Raw genomic sequence first — 14,798 nt, 5'->3', positions numbered from 1 at the left:
GATACTGTTGGGCTCCCGAGTGGCCCAGCGGTCTAAGGCAAGTGCAAGAGGTGTCACCGCGGTTCTTGGTTCGAATCCAGGCTGCATCACATAGGGCGGCGTGCAATTGGACAGGGTTTGGCTGTCATTGTAAATAAGAATTTGTTCTTAACTGATTTGACAAGTTAAATAAAAGTTCAATTAAAAATACTATTGATCCAGAGGGGCTGATAGGAGAAAAGGCCCGGTGCTTTAAACAGGCACGCCGGCTCAATCAATAGACGTTTATCTATGTGAGAGCGAAGATAACATATCTATTTTCTTAAGGGTGGCCGTCCATTGCCCACAGCGCCGTAACTCACAAACCCCCATCTCTCTCTTTCTCTCCCTCGCTCTCTTCGTCTCCCTCTTCCTCTTTCCACCACTCTCTGTCTCTACTGTACAGTCGCACTCCATCTTGAACCCCGTCTCCCACCGTTTTCTGCCTCCGCCTCTTTTCCCCTAGCTCTCTCCCTCCCTCGCTCCCTCTTTCTGTCTCAGTGCAGCTTCAATGAGATTGCAGCAGAATGCCCATACTGTATTAGCTGCATCTCTCTCTCTCTCTCTTCTCTCTCTTTCTCTCTTTCTCTCTTCTCTCTCTCTCTCTCATTTATGGTCTGTTGTTCATGGTGTCTGGCGCCACCTGTCTTCCGTCTCTTATCAGAAGCACAGTACCACTGCAATGACCCAAAACGCAGCACAGCCACCCTGTTTATTTACATTCACTGTCAGCTGATTGGCCAAATCTATGGGTCTATTCTCATTGACGAGAATTAAGGAGAATTTCGAGAGATTCTAGGAGGTATCTATTCTCGAGAGACATTACTGTAATATTGCGTATTTCTCACGTCTGGAATGCAACCTCAGCACGACACTCGTTCTACAGTTGCCCCCCTCTAAGCAGGGGAGTGTAAACAGAATTACCCTTGAACCCAACATGCACACAGTAAAAATACTAATAGCAGAGCAATGTTTCTGAAACGGCTGAAATGTACAGACATTTTCAAAACTCGTTTTATTGAATGTTCACCTGATATTTTTTATTTTACCTTTATTTAACTAGGCACGTCAGTTAAGAAGTGACTTATTTTCAATGACGGCCTAGGAACAGTGGGTTAAACTGCCTGTTCAGGGGCAGAACGACAGATTTGTGCCTTGTCAGCTCGGGGATTTGTACTTGCAACCTTCCAGTTACTAGTCCAACGCTCTAACCACTAGGCTATCCTGCCGCCCCATGATATTGCCATAACCTGTCATGTTCCAAAATTGTCACCGTAGCTTTTACAAAAGGAAGCTCAACGATGTTGACTTACATGATATAAAGAAAAATGAACTTTTATTTTTGTATGAAGAGGGGTGGGCGTTCATGTTTGATATCTGACATTACTAAGGAGCCAAGGACCTTATATGTTCTGTTTAAACACCAAAAATAATTTCACAAATGTAAAATACACACTGGTTTTAACAGTTGCAGCAGACAGTATTTTTTTTCAGTGACAACACGTTTGTGGCGTCCATCTTCCGTTTTCACAGGGTATTCGGAGACACATATAAATAATTGGCACAGGTAGTCCACTCTTTCTCCCGTAAACATGCGCTGTAACATGGACATATGGCTGTGTGTGAACCCTTTTAAAGGTGTCTAGTAACTGAACGTATGTTGTTATATGTATTATTTCTCGCTGATGTGAAGTATAAGTTACTTATGTTTCCAAAACCGTACTACAAGCGATGCATGTTCATTTTTTTAGAGTAAGCGCCCGGACCTCTTAATAACAAAACACCCCTGGTCAGAATATAACGTTACTATCGTCAGAAGGTGATAAGAGCAGTTACCGTCTATGAATGGGGTATTAGCCAACTAGCTGTGTTATTGTCATGCAAACGACATTTGAATGTGTGTACGCACGAGAAAATAAACCCTTTAATCGTCTGCGCATGCGTGTGAATATGTTTTACGTTTTAGCCTCAAAGTCATAAAATCGGAATTGAAACCTAACCCACACTGCTAACCCGAATGCCGAAACCCAGACCTTAAAATGAAGACCAAAAAGCACATTTTTGTTTTCATAAATGTTTACAATATAGCAGCTCAGTTAAAACAATTTGGCTAATCTATATATCCATAGCTAGGCCCATTTCCTTTTTTTTTTTTTAAGGTCAAAGGGTATTTCATTAATTGGAGTGACAAAATATCTGACAAGACTGTTGTTTTTTTATGTAAAGATATAGCCTAATTGTATTATTATCTGTAGTAGAAGCCGACATCCACACATGGCCAGTTATGTAAACTCACCCATTGATTTATGCTGCAATAGATGTTCAATTGGTAATATAAATGTTTGTCTTCTTCTAATGCCTCTTAAGCAGGTGTACATTTATGAGTCTTGTCCTTGAAGCAGAACTGAGTGATTTCAGCTAATTTGGTGTGTCATCATTATTGGTCTCTGACTTGTGGTCAGACTCGCTCAGGCGGAAACAAACTGAAATGTGCACCCATGCTGATTTGAATGTCATTGAAAGAACAGAAAGGTGTCAAATACATTTGGCGCAAACGTCTTTTCTGAATGTAAAAGTAATCCTAGAAGTAACCATCTAGTTTTTCAAAAGTATCTGTAATCGGATTACAATATTTTTTGCTGGTAACGTAACGAATTGCGGTCAGAGTAAAAAAAAAAATTTTAGTAACCCATGTAATCCGTTACTCCCCAATCCTAACTGCATGGTTGCTATGTGGTTTGTTCAGTTGACCTGCTGAGTTCATCAGAGTTTCTGTGTAATCGTTGGCGTTAGACCTAAAACTGTGTCAAACAGATCTATTCGTGCGTCTGGGAACATTGGTGTTTTTTATGTTTAAAAAAAAAATCAGTTTAGGTTAACCTCAGTTGCTGCATGTTTTCAGTGATACCAGTATGTGAATGACATTCATCTGTAAATCCACGTGATCCTTTGGGTTAGGCTTCGGTGAGAATTCAATGAGCCCAAGAAACATAATCCTGTAACTGGCAACTAAGTAAAAAAAAAAACTTGAACCTAACCATCTCTCTCTCCCTCTCTTCTCTCCTACAGTACTGTGCGTTCCTCTCCCTTCTGTTCATCCTCATCTCCATCACCACCTTCTGCCTGGAGACGCACGAGGCCTTCAACACCATCTACAACAAAACAGAGAACGTGACGGTGGACAATGTGACGCGCCAGGAGATTGTCTACGAGGTGGTGACCGACGGCTGGCTCACCTATGTGGAGGGAACGTGCGTCATCTGGTTCACCATCGAGGTCATGATGCGAGTGATCTTCTGCCCCTGCAAGAAAGAGTTCTTCAGTAGCACCCTCAATATCATTGACTTTATTGCCATCATGCCCTTCTACCTGGAGGTGGCGCTGAGCGGCCTGGATTCCAAAGCCGCCAAAGACGTGTTGGGCTTCCTGCGAGTGGTGCGCTTTGTCAGGATCCTGCGTATCTTCAAGTTGACTCGTCACTTCGTGGGCCTGCGGGTGCTGGGCCACACGCTCCGTGCCAGTACCAACGAGTTCCTCCTCCTCATCATCTTCCTCGCCCTCGGAGTGCTCATCTTCGCCACCATGATCTACTACGCCGAGCGCATCGGCGCCGATCCTGACGACCCAACGGCCGCCAAACACACAAACTTCAAGAACATCCCCATTGGCTTCTGGTGGGCCGTGGTCACCATGACCACTCTGGGCTACGGGGACATGTACCCCGAGACGTGGTCGGGGATGCTGGTGGGCGCGCTGTGCGCCCTGGCGGGGGTGCTGACCATCGCCATGCCTGTGCCCGTCATCGTCAACAACTTTGGCATGTACTACTCACTGGCCATGGCCAAGCAGAAGCTGCCCAAGAGGAAGGGCAAGCACATCCCTCGGCCCACCATGCCGGGCTCGCCCAACTACTGCAAGCCTGACGCCCTGGCCATGGCCACCGCCGGGCCGGGTATGGTGAGCTCAGGCAGCCTGGGGGGAGGGGACTGCCCTCTGGCCCAGGAGGAGATCATCGAGATCAACAGGACAGGTGGGTAGATCAGGGGAGGGAGGAGAGGGATGGAGGGAGGGAAGGGAAGGGGAGGAGAGGTGTGTGTGTGTGTGCGTGTGTGCACGCACCTGTGTGTGTGTGGTGTGTTTGTGTGTGAGGATGCAGTATATTTGGAATCTATCTAGAGTGACTGACTGACTGGTGACCTGCAGCATCCCGCACACTAATATGACAATATTAGGATCAAATTACACCGATCACTCTCTCTACATGATGTGGTGTCTCGGCTTGCCTCTGAGTCACATGAAACTAACCCAATGTACCACAACATATACCCCATGTCTGAATCACTGTACTGTAGTTAAGATACTGGAACAGTCTTAAATAGCACTCTGTCAGATTATGGTTCCCAACCATCACAATCCTCCCTTTCTACCATGACCGCATGTGTGGGTATGTGGTGTGTGTGTTTCCATCCCTCTCCAGTATGTAGAGTTAACCCGATTAGAGAGTGTGGGGAGAAATGAAGTGGATCTGTAACCATGTTAAATAGGGAAGCTGAGGCCACACACACACACACACACACACACACACACACACACACACACACACACACACACACACACACACACACACACACACACACACACACACACACACACACACACACACACACACACACACACACACACACACACACACACACACACACACACACGCTGATGAAGTCAGCTAGACACCGTAGCTCTGTATAGAGCAGGGTGATCCCATAATCTACCCCCCCCAGCCACCCCTCCACCCTCATCCTTCTCTCTCTGCTGGGGAGCTCTCAACACATCGGCTTTAACGTTTATAAATATTTGGTTGGGAAGATTGGCCTGTCAAAACGCTGTTTGACAGTGGACAGAAAAGCAATTAAACTTGAAGAGTAGAGCGGGTGGAGGGTTGGAGGGGTGGATTGAGAGAAGGATTAGTTACGACAAGAGAGAAGTTGAGAAGCATGTAAAATGGCATTAGAGAGGGCCCCTCAATTTACACATGTAGGCTACTCAGAGCGAAACACACACACGCATGTACACACACACACACAAGTACTCAAGTACTGGAATCGGTGTTTGGCCCCCATTAAATATTGTGTGCTCAAAATGTTGAAATGCAACTATTTAGCAGGTTACATTTAAAAGCGCTGACAACACATCTGTCAGATGTGAGTATGTCAAGGGCAGTGAATGTTATAGTTGTGTATCAGAACAAGCAGTATTTGGAACAACCGATGGCATACCACAAGCTTTTTTCGCCTTCAGCCATGTTTAACGCAAACATGCCAGTACTGTACATTTGTTTTCATGAGTACTCGAACACAGACATTACCTTCAAATACCTATCCCAAAAACACACACACACACACACACACACACACACACACACACACACACACACACACACACACACACACACACACACACACACACACACACACACACACACACACACACACACACACACACACACACCATAGACTTTCAATCATTGAGCCAATGACTATACATTTAAAAGCGCATCTTGGCAGAAATCTATATATATATAAAATATTACATCATATTTTTTGTAGCGGTGGCAAAACTGTAGCAGTGGTGGGCCACTGCTGCTAAATGAATATGGGGAAACACTGCACTCACACACACTTACATACATTTGCACATCATATACGCCTATTTCCCTCTTGCACTAGCCATCCACCCACACTAGTAATACATAGGTGTGTGTGTGTGTGTGTGTGGACATGCCAGTCCCGATCAGCTGGTGAGTTCACACAGCTGAAAGAGCTCCTTCTGTCAGCACAGCTTACAGCCCAGGAGAGGAGACAGGTGTAGCACAGTTGTTAGTCCTGTGTAGCGCAGTTGGTAGCACATGGCTGCTTGCAGCGCTAGGATTGTGGGTTCAATTCCCATGGGGGACGAGCACCAGAAAAGTATGAAAAAACTCACTACTGAGTATTTTCTCACTACTGTAAGTCGCTCTGGATAAGAGTGTCTGCTCAATGACTAAAATGTAAGTAAGAAGAGACAGGAGAGAGGATTGGTGAGGAGAAGAGGTTGCTACAAAATGTAACAAATACAATAAGAGCAGAGAGGTTTTGAACCTGATCTCTTTCCTGTTACCTTCATCTACATTTCAATCGCAGTTTTTCTGTTTTGCTTTCTTTTACTCCATCTAGGCTCAGTCTGTTTGAAAGTTGTAGGGTCCGTTTCCCGCCTAGTCCTAGACTAAAAAAAAAAAACGATTTAAATTAAGGATTTCCATTGAACATGCGGTTTAGTCCTGGGATCTTGTATTTCAGCTCGTAAGGCATGGTACCGACACTTTACATTTCTACGGGCAGGGCAGTGTTCGCTAAGCGTGTTGTGTCACACTTTGTTTGTGTCAAGTGTTACAAGTTTTTATTACTTAGAGAGTTGTCAACGAACAAGTGGCAAAATATAAAATCCTACAGGATCAACGCAATCAAAAAAAAATCGCTAGTTAACCAAGCAGTGACCTCTGCCGGTTTCTACATGAAAGCCGAGAGAGGATGCATCTGTGCTGTGACTGACTGTCTAGACACTGCTTGGGCCGACTAGGCTTGGATACTCCTCCAAGGTCAGGTTTTCCATCTGTGTTCCGGCAATCTACCGGAGTCTTCTGACTCCTTTCCTGCCATGCTGTGCTGTGTGGTGGAAGCCAGAGGTCGGTATCTGCGCTGTGCCATAACGTCTAGATGCGCTGGGCTTCCTAGCTCAGGATATCCCTGCTGGGTGGACTCGCCACCGGTGATTGGCCCGTCTACTGGGACCACTGCTGCCTCACTGTGCGGTAGCATACTGCAAGGTGACTGGGCGCATTGACCATATCCACACACTGGGCAAAATCCCTGTCAGCACATTCCTGCAGCAGCTGTTGAACGCGCTAGCATTCTAAAATGCTGACCAGACTGCTCACGTGCGGCATCGTGCGCATGTTGATTTTGTCCCCCCACACCAGACGCGATCAGGACACGCAGGTTGAAATATCAAAACGAACTCTGATCACACTATATTAATTTGGGGACAGGTCGAAAAGCATGAAGCTTGCTGTTGTTAGCTAATTTGTGCTGGGATAAACATTGTTTTTTAAATTTTTTATTATTATTATAATTTTTTTTACCCCCTTTTCTCCCCAATTTCGTGGTGTCCACTTGTTAGTAATTACTATCTTGTCTCATCGCTACAACTCCTGTACGGGCTCTGGAGAGATGAAGGTTGAAAGCCATGCGTCCTCCGAAACACAACCCAACCAAGCCGCACTGCTTCTTAACCTGTTGATCCTAACCCCTACTTTTTCGAACATTCTGTTAAAAATCACGCAACATTTCAGCGCCCTGCTACTCATGCCAGGAATATAGTATATGCATATGATTAGTATGTGTGGATAGAAAACACTCAGACGTTTCTAAAACTAGTTAAATCACGGCTGTGACTATAACAGAACGTGCGTTTCATCGAAAAGCGCAGGAAAATCTGATCACTGAAAACTGGAAAATATATCAATGCGCCACTTGAATGTATTGTTGAATAGAAACCACATTACCTGGAGCCGAGGTTGCAATACCTACAGCTTCCACACGATGTCAACAGTCTTGTCATTTGCCTAGGATTTGTTTCTTGGTCAAACGAAGAAGAGACAGCCCATTTCTTCCGGTCTCCGACCGGATATTTTGGTTGAGATTTATCCGGACATTATTTCAAGACGTACAGCTATAGAATATACATCGCCTCGTGATCAATTTGATCGATTATTAACGTTTACTAATACCTGAAGTTGCATTACAAAAGTATTTCAAAGTGTTTTGTGAAAGTTTATCGTCAACTTTTTTAATAAAAAAAAAATGACGTTGCGTTATAAAACGCTGTTTTTTTCCTTGATCACACAGTTCATAGATCGATATCTAGGCTATATACGGACCAATTTAATCGAAAAAAGACCCAATAGTGATGTTTATGGGACATCTAGGAGTGCCAACAAAGAAGATGATCAAAGGTAATGAATGTTTTATATTTTATTTCTGCATTTTGTGTAGCGCCGACCATGCTAATTATTTTGTTTACGTCCCCTGCGGGTCTTTAGGGGTGTTGCGTGCTATCAGATAATAGCTTCTCATGCTTTCGACGAAAAGCATTTTAAAAATCTGACTTGTTGGCTGGATTCACAACGAGTGTAGCTTTAATTCAGTTCCCTGCATGCGTGTTTTAATGAACGTTTGAGGTGTAACGAGTGCTATTAGCATTTAGCGTAGCGCATTTGCATTTCCAGATTTCCAAATGGGACGCCTGCATGTCGGGTGGAGGTAAGAGGTTAACACAGCGCGCATCCAACCCAGAAGCCAGCCGCACCAATGTGTCGGAGGAAACACAGCGCAACTGGCTACCTGGGTTGTTATTTTACCTGAAATGCACAAGGTCCTCTACTCCAACAATTAATCCAAATATAAAAGGGTAAACCGGGTTAGTTTATAGTAATCTCTCCTCCTTCAGGCTTCTTGTTTTTTGGACTTTATATGGCAGTTGGTAACCAACTTTAAGGTGCATTACCACTACCAACTGGACTGGAGTGTGGACCTCAGTTCATCTTTCAATCACCCATGTGGGTATATACTCCTAAAAACCAATGAGGAGATGGGAGAGGCAGGACTTGCAGCGCATCAAGTGTGACAAATAGAACCAAGTTCTATTTTAGCACCTGGCTATGCCAAGGAAGAACCAGACTTGTTGAGTTTTTTAGTTTTTTTCCCTGATGTCTTCAAATCAAATGAAAGTTTCTTTGTCACGTGCGCCGAATACAACAGGTGTAAACAGGGGAGGCACACAATGCAAATAGTCCGGGTAACCATTGGTTACCTGTTCAGGACTCTTATGGCTTCTTATGGACTCTTATGGGGTAAGGACACTTATGGGGTAAAAACTGTTGAGAAGCCTTTTTTGTCCTAGACTTGGCACTCCGGTACAGCTTGCCATGCAGTAGTAGAGAGAACAGTCTATGACTGGGGTGGCTGGGGTATTTGACAATTTTTAGGGCCTTCCTCTGACACCGCCTGGTGTAGAGGTCCTGGATGGCAGGCAGCTTTCCCCCAATGATGTACTGGGCCGTACGCACTACCCTCTGAAGTGCCTTGCGGTCGGAGGCCAAGCAATTGCCGTACCAGGCAGTGATGCAACATGCTCTCATGGGATCTCAGGACCCATGCGGCAGGGTAGCCTAGTGGTTAGAGTGTTGGATTAGTAACCGGAAGGTTGCAAGTTCAAACCCCCGAGCTGACATGGTACAAATCTGCTGTTCTGCCCCTGAACAGGCAGTTAACCCACTGTTCCTAGGCCGTCATTGAAGATAAGAATTTGTTCTTAACTGACTTGCCTGGTTAAATAAAGTTTAAAAAAAAACAAATCTTTTTAGTTTCATGAGGGGGAATAGGCTTTGTCGTGCCCTCTTCACAACTGTCTTGGTGTGTTTGGACCAATCTAGTTTGTTGTTGATGTGGACACCAAGGAATTTGAAGCTCCCAACCTGCTCCACTACAGCACCGTCGATGAAAATGGGGATGTGCTCGGTGCTCCTTTTCCTGTAGTCCACAATCATCTCCTTAGTCTTGGTTACATTGAGGGATAGGTTGTTATTCTGGAACCACCCGGCCAGGTCTCTGTCCTCCTCCCTATAGGCTGTCTCGTCGTTGTCGGTCATCAGGCCTACACTGTTGTGTCATCAGCAAACTTAATGATGGTGTTGGAGTCGTGCCTGTCCATGCAGTCGTGGGTGAACAGGGAGTACAGGAGGGGACTGAGCACGCACCCCTGGGGAGCTCCAGTGTTGAGGATCAGCGTGGCAGATGTGTTGCTACCTTCCCTCACCACCTGGGAGCGGCCTGTCAGGAAGTCCAGGATCCAGTTGCAGAGGGAGGTGTTTAGTCCCAGGTTCCTTAGCTTAGTGATGAGCTTTGAGGGTACTATGGTGTTGAACGCTGAGCTGTAGTCAATGAACTGCATTCCCACATAGGTGTTCCTTTTGTCCAGGTGGGAAAGGGCAGTGTGGAGTGCATGATCTGTGGATCTGTTTGGGCGGTATGCAAATTGGAGTGGGTCTAGGTTTTCTGGGATAATGGTGTTGATGTGAGCCATTACCAGCCTTTCAAAGCACTTCATGGCTATGAACGTGAGTGCTACAAGTCTGTAGTCATTTAGGCAGGTTGCCTTTCTGTTCTTGGGCACAGGGACTATGGTGTTCTGCTTGAAGCATGTTGGTATTACAGACTCAATCAGGGACGTGTTGAAAATGTCAGTGAATACACCTGCCAGTTGCTCAGCACATGCCCGGAGCACACGTCCTGGTCATCCATCTGGCCCTGCAGCCTTGTGTATGTTGACCTGTTTAAAGGTCTTACTCAAGTCGGCTACGGAGAGCGTGATCACACAGTCATCCGGAACAGCTGATGCTCTCATGCATGCCTCAGTGATGCTTGCCTCGAAGCGAGCATAGAAGTGATTTAGCTCGTCTGGTAGGCTCGTGTCACTGGGCAGCTCGCGGCTGTGCTTCCCTTTGTAGTCTGTAATAGTTTGCAAGCCCTGCCACATCCGACGAGCGTCGGAGCCGGTGTAGTTTGATTCAATCTTAGCCCTGTATTGACGCTTTGCCTGTTTGATGGTTTGTCGCAGGGCATAGCGGGATTTCTTGTAAGCTTCCGGGTTAGAGTCCTGCACCTTGAAAGCGGCAGCTCTATCCTTTAGCTCAGTGCGAATGTTGCCTGTAATCCATGGCTTCTGGTTAGGGTATGTACGTACAGTCACTGTGGGGACGACGTCATCAATGCACTTATTGATAAAGCCAGTGACTGATGTGGTGTATTCCTTAATGTCATCGGAAGAATCCCGGAACATGTTCCAGTCTGTGATAGTGAAGCAGTCCTGTAGTTTAGCATCTGCTTCATCTGACCATTTTTTTATAGACCGAGTCACTGGTGCTCCCTGCTTTCATTTTTTCTTGTAAGCAGGAATCAGGAGGATAGAGTTGTGGTCAGATTTACCAAATGGAGGGCGAGGGAGAGATTTGTACGCATCTCTGTGTGTGGAGTACAGGTGATCCAATTTGTAAGTCGCTCTGGATAAGAGCGTCTGCTAAATGACTTAAATGTAAATGTAAATCTAGAATTTTTTTCCCTCAGGTTGCACATTTAACATGTTGATAGAGATTTGGTAGAACTGAATTAAAGTTTCCCTGCATTAAAGTCTCCGGCCACTAGGAGCGCCGCCTCTGGGTGAGTGGTTTCCTGTTTGCTTATTTCATTATACAGCTGACTGAGTGCGGTCTTAGCGCCAGCATCTGTCTGTGGTGGTAAATAAACAGCCACGAAATGTATAGCTGAGAACTCTTTAGGCAAGTAGTTTGGCCTGCAGTTTATTACAATATACTCAACTTCAGGCGAGCAAAATCTAGAGACTTCCTTAGATTTCATGCACCAGCTGTTGTTTACAAATATGCAAAGACCGCGTGCCCCCCCCCCCTCGTCTTACCGGAGTATGCTGTTCTATCCTGCCGGTGCAGCGTGTATCCCGCTAACTGAATATCCATGTTGTCATTCAGCCACGGTTCCTTGAAGCATAGGATATAAATTTTTGATGTCCCATTGGTAGGATATTAGTGATCGTACCTCGTCTAGTTTATTGTCCAATGATTGCATGTTGGCGAGTAATATTGACGGTAACGACAGCTTTCCTAGTTGTCTTCTGCTGGTCCGGACGAGGCATCCGACTCTTCTTCCTCTGCGTAGCTTCCTTTTGTGAATGATTGGGATGTCTGTCCTGTGGGGTGTTTGGAGAATATCGTGTGAGTCCTGCTTGCTGCTGCTGTTGTTGTTGAAGAAATCTTTGTCTAATCCGAGGTGAGTGATCGCTGTCCTGATATCTAGAAGCTCTTTTCTGCTGTAAGATACGGTTGCAGAAACATTATGTACAAAATAATTTACAACTATCGCAAAAATCCCCACATAATAGCACAATTGGTTAGGAGACCGTAAAACGGCGACCATCTCCTCCAGCGCCATCATACCATCTTGGCTGATTTCTTTTGATTTTCCCATGATGTCAAGCAAAGAAGCACTGAGTTTGAAGGTAGGCCTTGAAATACATCCACAGGTACACCTCCAATTGACTCAAATGATGTCAATTAGCCTATCAGAAGCTTCTAAAGCCATGACATAATTTTCAGAAAATTTCTAAGTGAGTGGTCTCGTGTATAGATGTGATCACGAGGAGTGTTGAAAGATGCCAAAGCAAGCCGGACACAAAAACGCCACAACCAAAATCAAACCGTGTGTCTGCATGGAGAGAGCCTCTTCAATGATTGTGGAAGAGGTGTATTTATCCCGGGACACACCTGGGTCCAGGTGTGTCCCATTTCGCTGACGACCCTCCCGGCTCCGCCCACCGACATCCTAATAAAGAAAACCAGAGCAGAGAGAGGATACGGCAGACAAAGTGGAAGGGTCGTCACAGTAACCAAGGCACGAAAGCTCGGGCACCCACTTGGTTTCTAACGCTACTAGACGTGTAGGCTACAGCATTTTTTTTTAGGGCATTTAAGGATTCAAAAGACTGACTCGGCATATTTTAAGTTGTTTTCTTTTTGTGGTAGTGAACTGTTGGATTCAGTGGTTAAAATGGGTATTTTTGTACAAATGGTTTTAATTGCTGCGTACATGGGTTATGGCTTATTGTTTTTGATCATTCAGACTGTGCAATCTCATCTCCCTCACCCATAGATACTGCTAGACTCTACTTTAACTGATGTTATAGCAGCTTTTATCTTTCAGAGGGATCCCATTGTGTTACCGTTTGACTCCTACTGTGACATGTTCATAAAACATTTCCATCTACAGGGTTTGGTCTGGCTGAAAACGGTGTTTGTTGTATCAGATGACTGTAGTTTGGATTATTTGAAATCATCAAAGTGCAGAGAGATTTGAGGAAGAAACACATCACGGTGTTTTATTATTTGTCTGCTTTAGGTGTCAGGAAACATTCACCCAAACCCAGGCCCATTGGCTATGGATCAGGAAACATTCACTCAAACCCAGGCCCATTGGCTATGGATCAGGAAACATTCCCCCTAGACCCAGGCCCATTGGCTATGGATCAGGAAACATTCCCCCTAGACCCAGGCCCATTGGCTATGGATCAGGAAACATTCCCCCTAAACCCAGGCCCATTGGCTATGGATCAGGAAACATTCACCTAAACCCAGGCCCATTGGCTATGGCTCAGGAAACATTCCCCCTAGACCCAGGCCCATTGGCTATGGATCAGGAAACATTCCCCCTAAACCCAGGCCCATTGGCTATGGATCAGGACACATTCCCCCTAGACCCAGGCCCATTGGCTATGGATCAGGAAGCATTCCCCCTAGACCCAGGCCCATTGGCTATGGATGAACTTCCCACTTCAAATTATTTTAAAACTAGATCAGGGTTGGGACTGATGCATATTAATGTGAGGAGCCTAATGCCGGAAATTGACATGATAAAAGTCTAGGTTCACACTGCTGACCCAGATGTCTTAATTCTGTCCGAGACCTGGCTAAAGAAATCTGTTCCAAATCAGTCTCGAGGCTTGGATGGTTATGATGTTTATCGCTGTGACTGGCGAAGTAAGGGGGAGGACGTATAGCCATCTATATTAGACAGATATGTGGCTACTGAGCTACGGTCTTTATCTAAACCAAAACAGTTTGAGTTTTTAGCATTGAAACTGCAGTTATCGAAAGCTGTGAACTTAAGATATAATGGGATGTCGTAGACCTCCACCTGCAAAAGTAGAATCCCTGGATTCTCTGGCTGAACTGATGCGTGGTTGGGGAGGAAATTATATGGTCCTATAAACTGGGACTGGTTATCTCCAAACTGTGCAATACACTGCATTTTACTCACATTATAAATGCAGTCACAAAGACTCAGTCCAAAAGACATCTCTTAACTCAACACTTATTGATGTTATTAACCATCCCCATAAATACTCGGCCGTTGGTATTTTCCCTAATGATTTAAGTGACCGGTGTGCAGTTGCAGTTGCGTTATAGACACCAAAAAGTGCCCCCTCGAGTTCATAGTCCAAGTACATTTTACACAGTTCTGTGAGCAGGCATTCCTGCAGCCTACGTCTGGAAAGCAGCCTGCGTCACGCCTTTACATAAGGGTGGAGGGGGTTATCCCTGTTGGATCACAAGCGTCTCTTATCTAAACTGTCTGCACTGGCAAATGTTTTGGAAAACCTGGTGAACTCGCAGTTGAAAGACTTTCTTTACAATAACTCAGTTTTATCTCAATTCCCGTCGGGTTTTTGGAGCCAAGCATTGTACAATTATTGCAGTAATTAAGGTTGTCGGTGATATTTGCTCCAATTTCTCTTAAATACAAGTAAAACTAAATGCATGCTCTTCAACCGAACGCTACCTGCACCTACCCGCCTGTCCAACATCACTACTCTGGACGGCTCTGACTTAGAATACGTGGACAACTACAAATACTTAGGTGTCTGGTTAGACTGTAAACTCTCCTTCCAGACCCATATCAAACATCTCCAATCCAAAGTTAAATCTAGAATTGGCTTCCTATTTCACAAAGCATCCTTCACTCATGCTGCCAAACATACCCTTGTAAAACTGACCATCCTACCAATCCTCGACTTTGGCGATGTCATTTACAAAATAGCCTCCAATACCCTACTCAACAAAT

At 45.2% G+C, this 14,798-nt stretch overlaps 1 protein-coding gene and 1 pseudogene across 1 annotated transcript in view; one reads left to right on the top strand and one right to left on the bottom strand.

Annotated features, from left to right (window-relative positions):
- Positions 1-14,798, bottom strand: part of LOC123999558 (ferritin, middle subunit-like) — a 203,199-nt gene that overhangs the window by 93,234 nt on the left and 95,167 nt on the right. The gene's annotated exons all lie outside the window — the stretch shown is intronic.
- LOC123999550 overlaps positions 1-14,798 on the top strand; it is a 95,727-nt pseudogene that overhangs the window by 39,767 nt on the left and 41,162 nt on the right.

The sequence above is a fragment of the Oncorhynchus gorbuscha genome, linkage group LG16 (assembly GCF_021184085.1).
Source record: "Oncorhynchus gorbuscha isolate QuinsamMale2020 ecotype Even-year linkage group LG16, OgorEven_v1.0, whole genome shotgun sequence".
Taxonomy (NCBI): Eukaryota; Metazoa; Chordata; class Actinopteri; order Salmoniformes; family Salmonidae; genus Oncorhynchus; species Oncorhynchus gorbuscha.
The sequence above is the reverse complement of the archived record's forward strand: the minus strand, read 5'-3'. Positions and strand labels throughout refer to the sequence as shown.